Genomic DNA, 18,409 nt, shown 5'->3' on the forward strand with positions numbered 1-18,409 from the left:
AGTCAAAGTGGTCCTCAACTGGGAACCAGGTTACCTGAGTTCTGTCATCCACCAGTTGTGTGATCTCAGCAAATTACTTCACCCCACTCGGTTTCAGTTTCCACATTTATAAAATGAAGGAGTTTTATTAGATGACTTTTAAAGACATTTCCAGCTCTGACGTCCTATGATTCAAAGTGCTTAAAAAAGAAAAAAAAAGGTACTGATGACAGTAAAGCTTAATCTATGTGCTTTGAGGATGCTGATAAAAATGATTTGTAGTGCTGAAAGGCAGGGCCCAGGCCATAGTCATTTTGGTACCTACCCCAGTGCCTAACACAGGGCCTTGAACATAGTGGGTGATTACTAATGGGTGATGAGTGAATGAATAAATGAATTTGTATAGAACTTTATGAGTTTTAGGCATTTTATAACAATTTTACAAGGATATGAGATGGGTAGGGCAGTTTTCACAAATTAACATTATGTTTATATTACATTTTATTTGTTTTACTAAACTTTTCCCAATCACATTTTAATTTGCTTTATGCTACACTTGAGACCTTTGCAGGCTATGGCCTATGAGCCATGAGTTAGTCGCCTCTGGTCTAGATTTCTGACCGGTTAAGTAGTTTGTCCAGGGTCACCTAGCCAGTAGGTGTCAGAGGTGGGACATTGCAATCTAACTAGTAGTGGTGGAGGTTGAATTTTCTTTAGATCAAGTCAAATCAGCAAACTTTTATTAAACGTTTACTCTGTGCTAGGCAGTAGGCTGAGTGCTGGGAGTACAAATATAAGCAGAAACAAAGATGTTCTCTGCAGTGGAGAAATTTACATTTTGATGGGGGAAGATAGCACATAAAAGGAAACTGGAAAACAGGGAGAGATGGGGATATCCAGAGTGGAGACACTGTAGCAAAATTCTAGTAGAAGAGGCAGAAAGAATGAAAGCTTAGGAAAAGACATGGTCTGGGCATCCATTTTAAAATGGAGGTTCTAGGAGGAACTAGCCAATCAGCAGGAGGGACTACAGGATTCATAGAGAGATCAATAAAATCACAAGTCATAGCAAAAAGAGTAAAGTCTTATACTTGAGTTCAAAAAGTTGACTTTACAAGCACAAGATAGGAGAGATTAGTTAAACAGGAATCCACGTGAAAGAAGATTCAGAGGTTTTAATGTCCTATAAGCTTGATATGAATTAATAGCATGATATGGCAACTAAGATAGATAATATGATTATAGATTGCATTAAAGGAGACATGGGTTCCAGAGATAAGGAGGTGATATCCTCTTTATACTACCTAGGGAAGACTACATCTACAGTATTATGTTCAATGCTGGTTGTCACCCTTAAGTTGGAGAACTATCCAGAAGATGGCATCCAAGATGATGAAGGGCCTGTAGTTTATAGCACATGAGGAATAGTTAAAGGAACCTAGAGGGTCACAGATTTAGAACCAGAAGATTTTAAATATGATCTTCCAGAAAGCCATAGATTTAGAACCATCTAATCCACTCCAGTCATCATACAGATGAAGAACTGAGGCCCATCAAGGTTGTGACTCACTCAGTTAGAATGTAAGCTTCATGAAATTAGTGGCCGTTTGTGCTTTTTCTCTGTATCCCCAACCCTTGATGTGGCACATAGGAAGCATTTAACAAATGCCTTGTTCTTGAGTGATTTCCCAAGGTCAGAAGAGAGTTGAACAATGAAACTAAGACTAAATGCCTGATCTTCTTGACTCAAAATGCAGCCCTTTCCACTTGGCCATGGTATCTTAAAGTTTCTGAAAGACTGTCAGGACATATGGAAGAGGGGTTAGATTTGATCTCCTTGTCCCCTGAGGGCAGAGCTAGGAGGAATGGGCTGAAGTAGCAAAAGGCAAAATTAGGCTTTGTGACAAGAGTAATTTTCTAATGATTAGAGCTATCCATTAGAGCAAATGGCGGCCTCAGGAGGGAGAGGGCTCCCCCTCATTAAAAATCTTTTAAATGCAGACTGGATAACAACTTAGCTATGTTGTAGAAGGAATTCTTTTCACAGGCCTGGATTGGACAGGATGATGACATATTTGTTTGAATCCTTCAGATTGTCTTTCATTTTCCCCTTTACTTTGTTCATCTAAGCACAACTTTTGCCAGAAAAGAAAAAAAATATGATAAAAGATGGATTTGTGGGTCAGAAGAGATAAAAGAATTGGAGATACTCTCCCCTCAACTCCCTCCATTCTCTCAAAAAAAATGCAGATGTTTATCCCATCCTTTGACTAAAATGATCCTGCCCCTGCTGAAGTGGAGAAAAAATATTTTAAAATCACTTACGGTCATTTCATTTGGGATTGAAATGAGACTGTTTGATCATTTATATCAAATTTTACTCCTGCAATTGCCATTATGGTTGAGTAGCTAAATCAAAATTGTTAATTATCTTCTGTCAGTAATTTCATGAAGAATAATCCTGTTTTCATCAGCAGCCAGTGAACAGTTTCGGTAACAGATGAGCTACAGAACTGAGGCTCTCTGCTATAATCACAGTGATTTGACTAGGTTTTTTTGTTAGATAAATCCATTCATTAATGACTGAATACAAATGGGCACTTAACATAGCTTGTTTTCTTAGGAAAATAAAGAGACAGTGACAAAGACAAAAGGGGGAGAGAGAGAGAGAGAGAGAGAGAGAGAGAGAGAGAGAGAGAGAGAGAGACTGAGCATTCTTCTCCAAAAGTCTGAAAGCAGGCATCAGTAGAGTTCAGTTCACTTTAATTTTGGCTGCAGGCAAGAGTAAAAGATATCCCTACATGGCAAAAGAAATTTGATATGAAGCATATCAGGAGATAAATTCTGCTAGATTACTTGGTGGTGGAATGGTTAGCTGAGTGGCAACGCTGGTTGGAAACTTCTACCAAATGAGAAAAGGAAAATATTGGTCTTTTTCTACAACTCAGTCCAGTTTCTTCATTTTCACCAGTTGCCTCCTCCAGAGGAAAGATGCACTAGTCTGTGCTAGTGGAACAGGTGCTACTGGAAAGAACTCAGGATTTTGAGGAGGTAGTATTGAAATGAATACTGACTTTTTATGTTATTTAACCAAAGGGCTCTAATTAACATTTTGTTTTTTTGAAAATCTCTTATAATTTCAAGTTTTATTGACTTATGCATTTATATCACCTTCATTTCCCTATGTATTTCTTACTTCATCACCTCCTAGAAATCTATCCCTTATTAACAGAGAATAAAAATATACTATTTCAGAAGTCTCTATCAAAGGTGAAATGTAGGGCTGAGACTATGATTTAGATAATTTAACTTCATCTTGCATACGTAATAGATATAGGGACTTTGTGGAATTAAAATCTATACCAATTGCCTTTTTAGACCACTGTCTAGTTCTTACTATCCAATATAAAGGTATAAATTCATACATACATACATACATACATACATATATACATACTTATTTGTATATATTTTTACTGAACGTATGGTTTCATTTCTATAGGGAGCTCTCAGTGAGTCATTTTCTAATCCAGGCACATCTACATCTGCTTTGCAAATTAAAATCTTAGAGAGTGGCTTATACAGACATATATGTGTGTGTGTGTGTGTGTGTGTGTGTGTGTGTGTGTGTGTGTATACATGCATGCATAGAGCAGTTAGGTGGTTCAGTGGATAGAGTGCCAGGCCTGGTGTCAGGAGGACATCTTCCTGAGTTCAAATCTGGCTTTAGACACTTACTAACTGTGTGACTGTGGGCAATTCACTTACCCCTGTTTGCTTCAGTTTCCTCATCTGTAAAATGAGCTGGAGAAGGAAATAGCAAATCACTCTAGTATTTTTACTAAGAAAACCCCCAAAAGGGTCATAAAGAGTTGGACACAACTGAAAAACACCCAAACAACAAAAAAGTACACACATATATGCATGTATATTTATACTTACATATCTATATAAATTCACTTATGAGCACACAATACATGTATATGTATATCCATATGAACATGTGCATACATATATGTGTATATATGTGTATGCAAAGACAGATACACATACACATGTGGATATATGGGTATATATTTGGGTCAGACCTATGATCTTAGTGATAGAGAAAACTATCTCACCAGTGATGCTTGACACCTGCTATGTAACTTCCTAAGACACCAAGAGGTGAGGTGACTTGCCCAGGGTCACAGAACTACTATGTGTTAGAGATAGTTCCTGAACCTAGGTCTTCTTGGTGTGGAATTTGGAGCTCTATTCCCTATGCCACACTATGTTTCATTTCACATATCTAAACATGCAAAATATTATAAGATCATTTAAAATATCTAGTGCTTACCCAATACCTCTTCACTCTCCTGTGGAAAGCAGGATCAGGAGGGTAAAATGTTACTTTATGACATTAAAAGGGTATTTAATACTGTAGCTTTTTAGCACTAAAGGAGTTCTTGGAGATCCCTGAGTTCCACTGACCCCCAGAAAAGTTGTGCCTTACCCAGGGGGTTAGTAAGAGAGTCATGTTTAGAACTCAGATCTCCTGACTTGAAGTCCAGGGTCCTTTCCAGTAAGCCAAGCTATACAAGGAGGGAAATGGTGCCATAGCTTAAGTGGTTCTTACCCTCTTGGTTGAGGATGCACTTGGAATCATAGAATTACACTGGGAAGGGTCAGTCTTACAAATGAGGAAATGGAAGCCCAGAGAGATCAAGGGACTTGGCCAAGGTCACACAGCCAGTAAGGGGCATAAACAGGAACCAAACCTATGTCCCCTTGATTCCAAAGCCAATGATCTTTCTACTGTGCTCCATTTGCCTGTTATGGAGCTGTGTTTCCATCTTCCTCCTCATAACATGTTTTAACATGAAGATTTACGCAACCATCTGGTATTGTGCATTTCCCTTCAGGAGAACTTAATGCTCACTCTTTGAACATTGTGAAATGAAAATCTGTACCAATTGCCTCATTAGACCACTATTCAGTTCTTAATGTCTAAAAGGATCAATTTGTTTGAGAGAAATGTGCGGTAATCAGTGTAAGTGTCAAGTGCAACTGAAAACAGGATGCCATTTTCTCTGATTGTTACCAAGACTGTTTTGTAAAGTGTTGTTTGCCAATTTTCTAATTTGTTGCTATCGAGTCCAGGTTCTCTTTCCTCTACTCCCTCCCTTCATCCCTCTCCCCCCTCAGCTCCTCACTTTTAGTAGAAGAGTCTGCAGAATAGTGACAACAAATATTTATTAAGCATATCTGCAGAGCATTGCCAGGGGCTGGGGAAGATACAAAGTGTAGCTAAGCTATGGTCCTGCCTTCATGGAGCTCACCAATGGGCAGGGAGATTAAGAAGGTAGATGGAGTGATGGGGAAGGGGCTGGGATGCAAGGGAATCCCTCCCAGCTGCCATTTTGTTCCTTGTTGATTAGCATGAAGTGACACCTTAGGATTTCACAGTCCAAGTTTCATATAAATATTTACAGTCAGAGCACCTTCAGCCAAGAAATCCTGCAATATATCGTGAAGGCAAGGGAGCATATGTTTGCTTCTGCTCTTCATTGTGGGTATTTTCACTTGATTAATAGTAGAACATCTCAAGCCCAAAGGTACCTCTCTGAGTGTATGGTTCCTGCTACAGGTGTCCCAGAGAGTTGACGTAGTTCTAAGCTACTAAATCTTGAACCTTTGAATGTTTCTGAATTTCATTTCCCTCATCTGTTAAACAGGGGCCACAACACTTGCACCATTTACTTCATGAGGTTTTTATTATGGGTGTAAAATGACATAGGATAATAAATTTAGAATAAGAAAAGACCTCTGAGGCCACCTTACCTAAACTCACTTATTTTATAGATGTACAAAGTGAGGCCCAGATAGATGAAGTAAATAGGTATATGGATAGAACTCCAGGACTGGAGTCAGGAAGACCTGAGTTCAAATCTAGCCTTAGATACTTACTAGCTGTGGAATCCTAGGCAAGACACTTAAACTGTTTGCCTCTGTTTTCTTCAACTGTGAAATGGGGATAATAATAGTATCTATCTTACAGGGTTGTTGTCAGGCTCAAATGAAATTTTATATATGTGTATATATATACATATATATGTATGTATCTATGTGTGTGTGTGTGTGTGTGTCTGTGTGTGTGTATTAGAGAGGGGGGGAAGGAAGGAGGGAAGAGGAGGAGGAAAAGGAGGGAAGAGAGAGAGAGAGAAAGAGAGAAAGAGAACAGGAATAGTAGGTTAGCACAGTACCCCACAAATAGTAGGTGCTATATAAATACTTACTCTCTTTCCTTCCCCCAAGTAAAGTCACTCAGGTAATAAATAGTTGAGTCAGAATTTGAACCAAGGTCCTCTGATTCTAAGTCTAATTCTCTTTTCACTGTACCAAGATACCTCTCAATGACATAATGCATGCCAAGCCTTTAAAACCAAGAAGTGCTGTCTGTGGGTTTTATTATAAGTACACTAGCCTCTAACCATGGATAGAATGAAGTAATCTTTGTGTTGGAACGTTCTTTCCAATAACATTAGCTAAATAGGATAGATTCAACACACTTAAGCTCCTTTTCCCTAAATTCCCATTATCCTGTCTGTACTGTTGACAAAATGCCTCTCTCAATGGCACACATAGCAATCTCTATCATTTAAAAGATCATCACCCAGGGAGCAAAGTTAAACATTACACAACTTCTGCCATAGCAGAATTATTTCTTTTACAGTCAGTCTGTCTCAATGTCATACTTTCTTTCTGAAAAGAACAAGATTTTTTTTTCCTCCTGATGCCAAGCCCTGGTTTGAAAATATTTTCTTCTTTTTCTCCCCTTGAATTCTAATCTGAACTATAATATCTATCTTGGCAGCCTAAAGCTAGACAGGTACTTTGATATCATCTGATCTAACCCCTCTCATTTTGTAGATGAGACACCAGGTTAATGTCATGAAATTATAGGAATTTGTGGTCCTTTTTATTCTTATCTACACCAGAAGGAGATATTAGGAAATCAGTCAGCCAAGAGTCAATATTCCCTTGGAGATGAAATGTATTTCCAGTACCCAAAGGGGTGCTCTGTAGACAGGTTGAGAGCTCTTAGGCCTGGTAAGCACATAGAAATTAGTGAGAAAATGGCAAACAGAAGCCCCAGCCTGTCATTGGAGCATCATCATGTCGCCCAGAAACCTAGGGACAGCCTAACCTCACAGGGCAGATAAGCACAAAGTTATGATTTTAAAACTAGCCACGGGCACTAAATAACACATCGAAGGGAGCTAAGTGACCCCATTGGTCAGTCCAATGCTGACAACAAAAGAGGATACTGAATATATCTTTTGAAAACCTTGGAACCCTTATTTGCTTGCGGAAAGGGAAACAGTTATTTTGGAACATGTCTTGGGTGGTGCTTCTGTGTGTATCCAAAGAAATAGATTTTCATCTGTTTTGCAAATAATGAGTCAGAGACTTTTGGGGTAGAGGTCAGTCTAAATTATAATGCATCACTAGCAATAAAGAGAGCAAATGGAAACAGGAGACTAGACAGGGGGAGCAAATACTCTCACAGAGTCAGCCAAAAAACCCTAGGATATTTTCGGCAGTTAACGAACTGCATCCATCTTGTAAACAAGTACTGACACCCAAAATGTCCTGTTGATTTATGCTAAGAGAAGGATCTTTGTTTAAAGTTTCCAGGCCATTTTGGCTATGTAGGTATTGCTGCACCCATGTTTTGTTTTGTTTTGTTTTTTTTTTCATAGAAATCCCCATTACATCACCATCAAAGATCTCATTGTTGCTTCAGCTAAAGAGTTTGTAAATATGGCCCTTCCTTGGGATGGGTCATGGGATCATAGACTCAAAACTTGAAGGGAACTTAGAATTTGTTTAGTCTAATTCTTCATGTCTAAATCAGAGAAAGCAGAGAAAGCCTAGATTTAAAGACTCATCGAATCATACGTCTAGAGGTGGAAGGGCTCTCAAAGGTCATCCGGTCCAATCCACTCATTCTTACGGATGAAATACTAAGGCTGATGGAGATGAAGTAGTTTTTTCCAAGAGTCACATGGATAGTAAATGTCAGAGGTGGGATTAGAACCGGGGGCCTCTGACTTAAAATCCAGAATTCTTTCTATTATGCCACACTGATCCAAAACACAAGAAAGGCTGGAAAATCCATGAAGTCTAACTGAGTGGATATACATATTAAACCATGTGATTATAGAATCATGAAGCCCATCATCTCTTACAAGAAAGCTCAGCATTTTCATTAATGGCCAATGCCCATAAGGAGCCATTTCCCTTCCCCACCCCCCCATTTTCATCTTCAGAGAGTCAGCACTGTGAAAAGATGGAACAGAGTGGAGTTGGTTAGCAAAGGAAATTAAGAATGAACAATGCTACCCAGGAAAGTTATCAAACTTGGCCAGCGATATTGCAATCAAATTATTTAATGATCTTTTTTTCCAAAGAATGAAGCTGAAAACAGATTTTTGAGGAAAAAAATCACAGTGGTTCTTTAAGTCTCAGATAAAAATGCATACACATACATCCACATCCACACCCCCCCACCCACACACACCCATATGCCTTGTAGTTCAAGCTTTGGACCACTTAAATGAAACCACATTGTTATTTGTAATCTCTTAGCCCCATCTCACCATCTGCTTATTCCCAAATGATGCCTTTTATCCATTCAGTTATCCAGCATCTATCCAGAACTTATCGTGTGTATAGGCACTGTGCTTAACAATGGATGATTATAACTTACATGTACCTCCTGGCCCTACCCACCTCTCTTTTATGCCTTCTCAGGGTCATATTACAATGCCAAGAAAACAGATTTATCTGAATACTTTACTGGGTTTCCCTAGCTCTGTCTAAAACAAAGGGAATGGGTTTGTTATGCATGTATTGTCTAAGTTCAACTTTCTCTCTGGATATAGTACCTCATATTCAATAAACCATATCCCATTTCCCTAATGCATACAGACATTGTTCCTTCCTTGCCCTTTCCCAAATGTCATTCAAACCTCAGTCCTAGATAGCACACTTCTGTGATTGCTTAACCTCAATATAATATCATCGGCATTCAGTAACATCATTCTGTCTAGTCTAAGCCCAAATGGATAATTCCTTTGTTTTTTTTAAGGTTAACAGACCTACCGCACTTGTATGTCAGTGTCTCAGTTAAACCTCTGATTTTCTTGACCTTTTCTCTTCTGGATCTTCATTCTCATGATGTTCTGATGACCAACTCCTACTGTTAGAACATCCAGCAAAATCCATGTGTCAGTCTAAACGACCAAGAGTTCCCCTTCATACCTCACTTGCCAAATCCTTCAGATAACATACTCATAGTAGTACATTCATAAATAAAGTTAACAAAATGAGCGTGAATACTATTGAAGATTCTACTTCTATGCTTGGATATGAACTCATTTCTGCCTTTATTCACAACCATTTAGATACCATGACAGTCCATGGGTTTCCCCTATGTCCATCAGCAGCATCATGTATAGCAGAATGAATACTGGGATTTGGAGTTAGAGGACATAGCTCTAGCACCTACTATTTGTGTGATCTCAGTTAATTTGCTTCTGTTCTCTGAGCTTCTGGATCCTCTTTTGTAAAATGAAAGTTATGGACTGAATCTCTCGGGTCCCATCCAAATCTGTGCTCTTATGTTATGTTTCCATAGAGATTGTACATGTATAGCTTATATCAGATTACTAACTGTCTTGGGGAGTGAGGAGAGCAGGGAGAAAAAAAATTGGAACTCAAAATCTTATAAAAGTGAATGCTGAAATCTGTCTTTATGTGTAATTGGAAAGATTAAAATACTATTAAGTGGGGAAAATAAGTTTCCATAGATCAGTCTATAAACTCTACCTAGTGAGGAGGCTTCATGAGAGTTTCTTAATTTTTTGCAGCTAGAGAAGCTAAATTATTTAAAACAACAACAACAACAACAACAATAACTAAAATTGAGTGTTGCTTCCAGATTTGTCATAAACTTTATGGGCAATGTCTCATTGTGATCTTCAAAGCAACTTTGTGAAATAGGTGTGATTATCCCATTTTACAGATGAAGAAACTAAAGTTCAGAGAGGTTATAAAAATATAGACAAGTCAAATTCAGGATCATTCAAATAGGGAGAGAATACTAGTGATGGGAGTCATCAGATTAGACTTCCCATAAGTGAGAGCACCTGAGCTGAGCCTAGAAGAAAATTAAGTGTTTTATGAATCTGTGAGATTGAAAGAAGGAAGCATGTTCAGGTATGGGCAATGGCCTCTGCAGATGCATAGAGAGAGGAGATTAAGTGTCCAATTGGAACAATATTCATTCAACCCTTTAACATGCATTTATTAAGTTTCAGGAACGTCCTATGTTTACTTACTATATGCTTGCTATGTTTCCAGAACTGGTAATTCCAAGCCAAACTTAAATAGATCCTGCCTTCAGGAAGCTTACATTTTATGAGGACAAAAAACAAGTTTGTGTATTTGTATATACAGAATAGATTCAAGGTTTTAATAGAAAGAGCACTGGGAAGAAGCTGAGGATGACATTGAGATGGTGAATCTCAGTTATTGGAATTTTGTTGAGGCCATCAACAGAAATGGAGAAATTGAGAAGTAGGTTGGTTCTAGGGAAAAGCTAATGGAACCACTTTGGACAAGATGAATTTGAGATGCCTATGGACCATCTAGTCCAACGTGTCCAGTTGGCAATTGATGATGTGTGACTGGAGCTTAGGAGAGAGACGGGGGTTGGATCTGTAGGTCTAGGGGACTTTTGCATACAGATGCATAGAAAAGCTATTAGTCTGATTTGGACAGAACAGTTTGTTAGAAGGAGTAGTATGAAAAAAAAATACTGGAAAGGTAGATAAGAGCCAGATTGTGGAGGTCCTTAAATATCAGACCTCAGTCTGATTTGTATTTTATCTTAGAGGCAATGGGAGCCAGTGAAGCCTTTTGAGTCAGGGAGAAATATGATTCTGTCTTTGCTATAGTCAACCCTTGCACACAACTATAATTCAGAATATATTTTGGTTGGAGCTGAAGTTTTTTGATGGCACCCAAAGGAATATTCTGAAATGGGTGACTTTGAATAGAAAAATAGAAATACAAACACATTTTAAATCTTATTTTTGTTCATATCTTTTGTTTTTTTTTCCATACCACTTTTGCTTCCTAACATTATCCACCCCTGAGCCCTAGCAGTGAGCTATCACTTGTAATAAAGAATAAAAAATGAAGAGAAAAAAGAACAGTTCAACAAAACCGACCAACGTATAAACCATTTCTCTTGGGAAATGCAATTATGCCCACCCATAGTCCCCAGCTCTGCAAAGAAGAAAGGGAGACAATTTATTTGCAAATAAGGGAGCAAATTCATTTGATAGAGACCAACATTCTTAAAACATAGTCACAGTGCGGAAAAAAAACCAGATAGAAATAGGGAATGAGCCCCTAGACACAAAGGTCACCTTTGAGGTGTTCAGATGAATATTACAAAAATATTTAAAACTTTGTAGTTTTACTTTTAAAACTTAAATTTATCTATAAAATGAATGCCTTTTCAACTTTTCCATATTATTTACTTTTATCAGTCACTTAAGAACATATGTGAATGGCCTAAATTGTAGTTTTCCATAAGTACTCACTAAGCTCTAAAGGTATACAATAATGATGCAAATTATAACAATAATAGCTGGCATTGATTTTTATCAGAAATAGTATTGTTATCAAGTGATAACAATAATAGCTGGCAATGATTGGCATTGAATATTTTGGACTTTTCAAAATGCTTTATTGACACTATCTCATTTGACTCCTACAACAAGGTAAGTGCTATTATTATCTCCATTTTACAGCTAAGGAAACTGAGTTAGACAGAAATTAAGTGACTTGCCCAGAATCTCACAGCTAGTAAATGTTTAAGGCAGGATCCAAACTCAGTTCTTCTCAATTCCAAGTATAACCACTTTATCACCTAGGTACCAACAGTTCCCAAAGAAAGTTGAAGATTCTCGTACATTTCTTTTTGCTCACGGTGTTTGCTTATTTCCTGGCCTTTAAGGAGATTGAGCTCTCCTGCTAGGGAGCAGAGGGCACTGACCCAAGCTTCTTGTGTTGGGAGCCTAGGGCCTGGTCACTGACTTTGTGTGCTGGGGCCTCCGGTGCTGGCAGTTGGAAGCTGTAGGGTTCTGGCAGCTTACCTGGAGTTGGGCTGGAATCAGCAACACTGGAACTCTAGGGGTGGGATTGGGTAGTGTGGCTCCTGGAGATTTCCTGCTCACCCAGGCCTTTCCTTCCTTTCACTTTCTTCAGAACCTTTCAGATGGATGTTGCAGGATGTTTATCAACCTGCGGGCCCCTTGGAGCGCTACTTTGCTGCTTTCCTTATTTTTGCTGAGGCACTGGGAGAGCTGGTTGCTGTAGAATGCCAAGGCACCTGGTGGTTTTCTGAGCTGGTTTCCACCAGATCCCCCACCCTCAATGAGGCACTTGGGGGTTCAGCTGTTGGTGTTTGCCTGCTCCATCACCTGGGTTTCAGGATCTCTTCCTCGTATGCTGAGGTGGGGTTTTCCACTAGCTTTCTAGGATGCCTCCCCATTCTGTTCTGTTTCCCTTCCCCCAGGGCAAGAGGGGCCTTTCCCGTTAATCCTTCAGGCTACCTGGGCTATAGGACTGCTGCACCCCTTCTTTCTTCTGGTTCAGCTGTTCCAGGGTTTTTCCTGGGGCAATATTTTCTGGGCTTTCAGAGGTTAATAAGGGAGGGTAAGCTTAAGAAAATTTTAATATTATTACCAGTACAGTGGTTGTTGGTGAGTGATACATGTCAGATGCTCAAACTATCCAAATACTATACAAAATGAAAGGTGGATTGGATTCATAGGATGCATTAAAATATAATACTGCTCACTTTGAAAGTTAAGCAATATTGTTAAAGTCAGGAAGAGGCTTGGTAGCCCTGTTCTTTGTTCAGTTACTCTTAAGTAACTGTGCATTGAGGGGGAAACTGTGTTGTGAAGCTCATTATTACCTTCAAAGTTTCATTGTACTTAAAAAAATATAGAGAAATCTTTTCCAGGATTCAGTGAGGGACTAGATGCATGACAAGTGAAACAAATGAAGGAAATGCAGATCTAGGTAATTCCATGCTCAATATCTTTGGTTATCTTTAAGTCTTTCCTTTCTTCACTCAAATCTTGTCCATTTCTCCCTTTTATCTGTGCAATATGTCAAGAACACATCTCTCACCTTTTTGTTTTTACTACCACAACCCTAGTTCAAGCCTTCCTGCCACCTGTGAGGGCTAGTATACTTCCACATTTGGCAATACCCGATTTTTGAGCCTTATGTCAAGAGACTTTTCTCCATGTATCAGATACTCCAGCCAAGCCGGATCCCTGTACTCTGCCTCTGCTTTTCAGAATCTCTATCTTTACTCACCCTGTTCTCTATACTCAGCTCACCATCTCCATCTCTTGAATTGCTATTCATCCCATACCTCCACAAAGTACACTCTGTTTTATCTACTGGACGATAATATTAACCCCTCATATTTCATCCAGAACATGGTTAATACTCTCTTATTAACCTATGGATCATTTTGTATCATACTGATTTGCACAATGCCATATTTTTCTATTAAACTGTAATTTAGTGTACTTTGAGAGAACAATTTATTAATTGCCCTCTATGTGCCAGGCTCTGTGCTAAGCACTTTACAAAAATTATCTCATTCTATCCTCATAACAATTCTGTGAGGCAGATGCTATTATTCTCCTTTTACATTTGAAGAAATTGAGACAGACAGAAATTAAGTTGCTTGTCCAGGGTCACACAGTAAGTCTCTGAGACCAGATTTGAACGCAGATCTTCCTGACTCCAGGTCCACTGCTGTATCGATTGTGACACCTAGCAGCCTAGATTTCTCTCACAAGTACTAGTAAGTAATAGACTTACTATTAAACTAGACACTAACACTGTTACCATGAACAAGTCACTTCATCTCTCTCAGTCTTGGTTTTTCCACTTGTAGAATGGGGATAATAACCCTCATAGGGTCATTGTGAAGATCAAATGAGAATTTATGAATAAAACTCTTTGAAAACCTTGAAGCATCAACTATGTGGACTCAACAATGACAATCAATGATTTTATAACATACACATACAAAGTGTGTTTAGTATAACTCCATGACTGGATTTACCAGCAATGAATTAGCTAAACAATAAATACTCATTGAAAAACCAATGTATGCCTTCCACGGGACTAGGCATGTTTGTGGCAAGCGTGTGTATACACATGTGTGTGTGCGCATGCATATGCATGTGTGTGTGTGTGTAAATTAAAGAGTGAGACATAGTCCCCACTCTCAGGAAGCTAAGAAAGGTACTCAGGGTTACAAAACCTCTGAGAAGGGTGAGGGCACGTCTAGCTGGTGAAATCCACTAAGGAGGCTGCCCACAAACAAGAAATAAAAGCAGGCACCTAGGGACCCTCTAGATCAGTGTTTATAGGCTGCTCCATTATACTAGGGTGACACTAGCTATTGTTTTTGGTGGAAGAAGAAGAGAGTGCACAATTAATAAGAACTCTTCATGTTGGAGTAATTTGGCTCTTGAGTTCCTGGATGGTTTTCTTCATGTTTAACCATATGTTCCATAATCCTTGAGACTACCTCATCTGCTGATATGTACTGCAAATTGTCTGTTTTTCTTTTGGGCTAGGCAATGGGGTTAAGTGAATTGTTCAGGGTCACACAGCTAGTAAGTATTATGTGTCTTGAGGTCGGATTTGAACTCAGGTCCTTCTGAATCCAGGGCCAGTGCTCTATCCACTTTGTCACCTAGCTGCCCCATGCAAATTGTCTAAAATCATGGACATACACACACACACACACACACACACACACACACATACACATATACACACAAACTAAATGATCCTAAGATTTAGAGATGAAAGAAACCTTAGAGATCATGTAAACCTATCTCCATTAATTACACCTAAGGAAACTGAGGCCCAGGGAGGAAAAGTGAATGGTAAGTATCAGAGTCAGATTTTAAACTCAGGTCCTTTGGCTCCAAATCCATCGTTCTCTCTACTGCATCAGGCTGATCTCAGGCATGGAAAACACTGAAGAAGATTTAGAGATTGATGACTATGTCGTAGGTTGAAGGCATCTGTGTAACTTCTGGGTCATTCTGTATTATTTATGAGATTCTTATTTCAGGGGAAATAGGATTTTTGTAGTCATAGGGCATGAGACCCTAAAACTTCTCTCTGGAAAAGGTGATCTATTTACCTGCATAAAAATGAAAAAAAGGCATTTAGAAATTAAAATTGCACATGCAATGGTTCTATATTTGTGAAAGTGTTTGAAAGTACAACCTTACCTACTTAGAAGTCAGTACATTTTCTCTTCTACCTAGCCATTTCCCTGTGAGTACAGGTGTGTTATATATTTATCCAGTAGCTCTCTCTCCTTGAATATTCATTAGCTAACAGCAAAGCAAAGGCTTTATTCAGAGTGAGTACTGTTATCTATGCCCCATATTGCCTGTTGTTGTTCAGTCTGTCTGACTCTTTGTGACCCCACTTGGGTTTTCTTGGCAAAGATACTGGTTTGGTTTGCCATTTCCTTCTCCAGCTAATTTGACAGATGAGGAAACTGGGTTGAGTGATTTGCCCAGCGTCACACAGCTAGTAAGTGTCTGAGGCCAGACTCAGAAAGATGAGTGTTCCTGAATCTAAGCCAGCCACTCTATTCACTACGCCACCTAGCTGCCCTATAGTGCCTATAGGGCCAGGCAACTAGCAGCAGATTCCACTGGTAAAATTCACACAGGCAGTACTAGACAAGATATAATTTCTTAGCTTCATTAGTGCCAGATTAACCATGAGTCTGATTTGACACTCATGAAAACTCCCCACATGCTACAGTGATGATAATGACTTACTTTTCCTGAGCTACCTTCTTTCTTTGGTATTTTGACCTTCCTTTGCTCCTAGCTCTTCCTTCCCCCCCCCCCCCAGCCTCACTCCTTGTTGGAGAAGGAAGTTTTGTTTAGGTACGGGTTTAATAATAATAGCTGACATTTATTATATAGTGTTTTCAAGTTTACAAAATGATTCTTATGCATTACTTCATCTGAGTCTCATGGCAACCCTTTAAGGTAGCTATTATAAATAATACCCTTATTTTACAAAACAGGAAACTGAGTCCCAGAGAAGTGAAATGACTTGTTCCAGCAAGTCACAATAACTCAGGTAGTTATTGTACTTGAACCAAAATTGGAATTTCTACTCCAAGGTTTTTTTTCCGCTGTTTTATGAGGCAGGTCCAGCAGTTGTACGTATTTTTTAGATTGCAAAGATATGGATGAACATGTCAGAAAACAACAATAATTCTAGGTTAGAGATGCAGTTATGCTAGGAATTTTAAGAGAGAAGCTATTAACTATACTAAAACTATGAACAATAGGGAAGCAAGTAAGGAATGTGATGTTGGTGACATATTATGGGAAAAAGGGAAAAGAATGACAACAAAAGTGATGAAGACAATAGAAATGATCAAAATCCATTTAAAAAGTTTTTATTTGAAATAAATGGAAGAGAAATTTCGCAATAAAAAGCATTTTATGCAATGTTTTTGTATAAACTTCAAATGTTTTTGTCTTTTGAAAGTATCTCAGTTTTGAGGCATTTCTCTGGGCCAGCTTGTGAATATAAACTCCATCTCCTTAAATTATAACCCTCTTGTATGTAGGAAACTGCATTTTCTATTCCTCTCCTGTCCCACACAGAACCTTGTATAGAGTAGACTATTGATAAATGTTTGATGGTGATAACAATTGTATATGGTTTGCATTTTCATTCCTCCCTACCTTTTAGGACAGATGTATGTAGACTTACATTTTGCATGATTTCTCCTTTGGAAATATATTTTCATTGCCATCGACATGGCACCTACTTGTAAGAGATCATTAGGGTGATTGAAGAAGAGTTAACAACCCTATTTGTAGGAAACATAAGGAAGTTTGCATTAAAAATGTTGACAGCGGTTATTTGCTCTGCCTTAGCCATTAGAGGATCCAGTGGGGGACAAAAATTAAAGGCTTATTTTGGGGCATAGTGGATGCTGTCTTCAGACTCATCTTGTCAGTTTGGAAGACTGGAATCATTTACCTATATTATTTTATTTTTTCTCCATTTTAGTGGTAAATATTTGCTAAATAGAGTAGGAAAATTCTAGTGGGAAAAGATCATTTAAGTGCTCTTTTAGAATAATGGATTCATAGACATTTGAGCTAGAAGGAGGCTTTCAGATCATCTACTCTAAACTTCTCATTACATTCTTTTAAATCCACTTACTCAGTAGCAGAGCCGGAGCTAGAAATCACTGTTCCGCATTCCCAGTCCATGTTCTGTCCACTGTTTATGGGGATGTGAATAAATTGGATCATTGGATACATTAATTCTCAAAAAGGGGCCAATCAAGTGAGAGGGCTTCTAACATTATCTACAAAATCAGGTTGTATGGACAGGCTTTAAAATTGCGTAGAACAATTGTGGAATGGATGGGCATATTATGAAATTGACTTCGAGATCAGTCATGCCAACACCTTGACCTCTTGACAATTGTCCTTGACAGCATAATTCCAAATCATAATATTATCTTTTATGTCTCTTCACTAAGTTCCCTTTCAATTCTTCCTAACCATTAGTAGACATGAAATTTACCATCTACTGACACTGGACAATGACAGTATTGAGCATTTACATTGATTTCTTGATGTAGCATGGTCTAAGTGGAAAAACAATTTTGTACCAACACAGGATTGATTTCATATTGAATGAAATGACTGAAAAATTAAAATAAACTACTGGTCTTGATTTATTAATTTATTTGTTAAATTTAATTTATTCACTAAATGTATGTCACCAAATTGTCCAGTTGTCCTTGCAACATCTTGACAGACACAACCACTCCTAGTTTTGTCTCTCTGTGTTTCCAAATCATTTCATACCATTGCCTCAGTTTACTCCTCTGGAAAATGAGAATGTTGCCTATGTACAGCATAGGGATGTTATGAAATTAGCATGTGTGCTTCACTTGCTTTTTGAGCTACATTAAGGAAAGTCACTCTACTGTGTTATGATGATTAATTACAGTAACTAATCAAGCAAATGCCCAGTTTATTTTTACATCTGAAACCTCTTGAATAGCTAGAGTTTTTAACTGTATATCAATTAGTTTGATGTTTTCTGATGCTTAATATTAGCTCAACTTTAAGTAGTGGTTTATAGTTGACAAAAAATGCTTTCCTTGCAATAACCCAGTGAGGTAGATAGAAAAAGTCTTACTAGCATCTGACAGTTATAGAAACTGAAGTTCCAAGACATTCCACAATTTCCAGGG

The 18,409-nt window shown here is 38.4% G+C and overlaps 1 protein-coding gene across 1 annotated transcript in view; it reads left to right on the forward strand.

Moving 5' to 3' along the window:
- The window catches only part of PLPP4 (phospholipid phosphatase 4), a 122,133-nt gene that overhangs the window by 68,850 nt on the left and 34,874 nt on the right, over nt 1-18,409 (forward strand). The gene's annotated exons all lie outside the window — the stretch shown is intronic.

Source organism: Vombatus ursinus, unplaced genomic scaffold (genome assembly GCF_900497805.2).
Source record: "Vombatus ursinus unplaced genomic scaffold, bare-nosed wombat genome assembly UNPS02014833.1, whole genome shotgun sequence".
NCBI lineage: Eukaryota > Metazoa > Chordata > Mammalia > Diprotodontia > Vombatidae > Vombatus > Vombatus ursinus.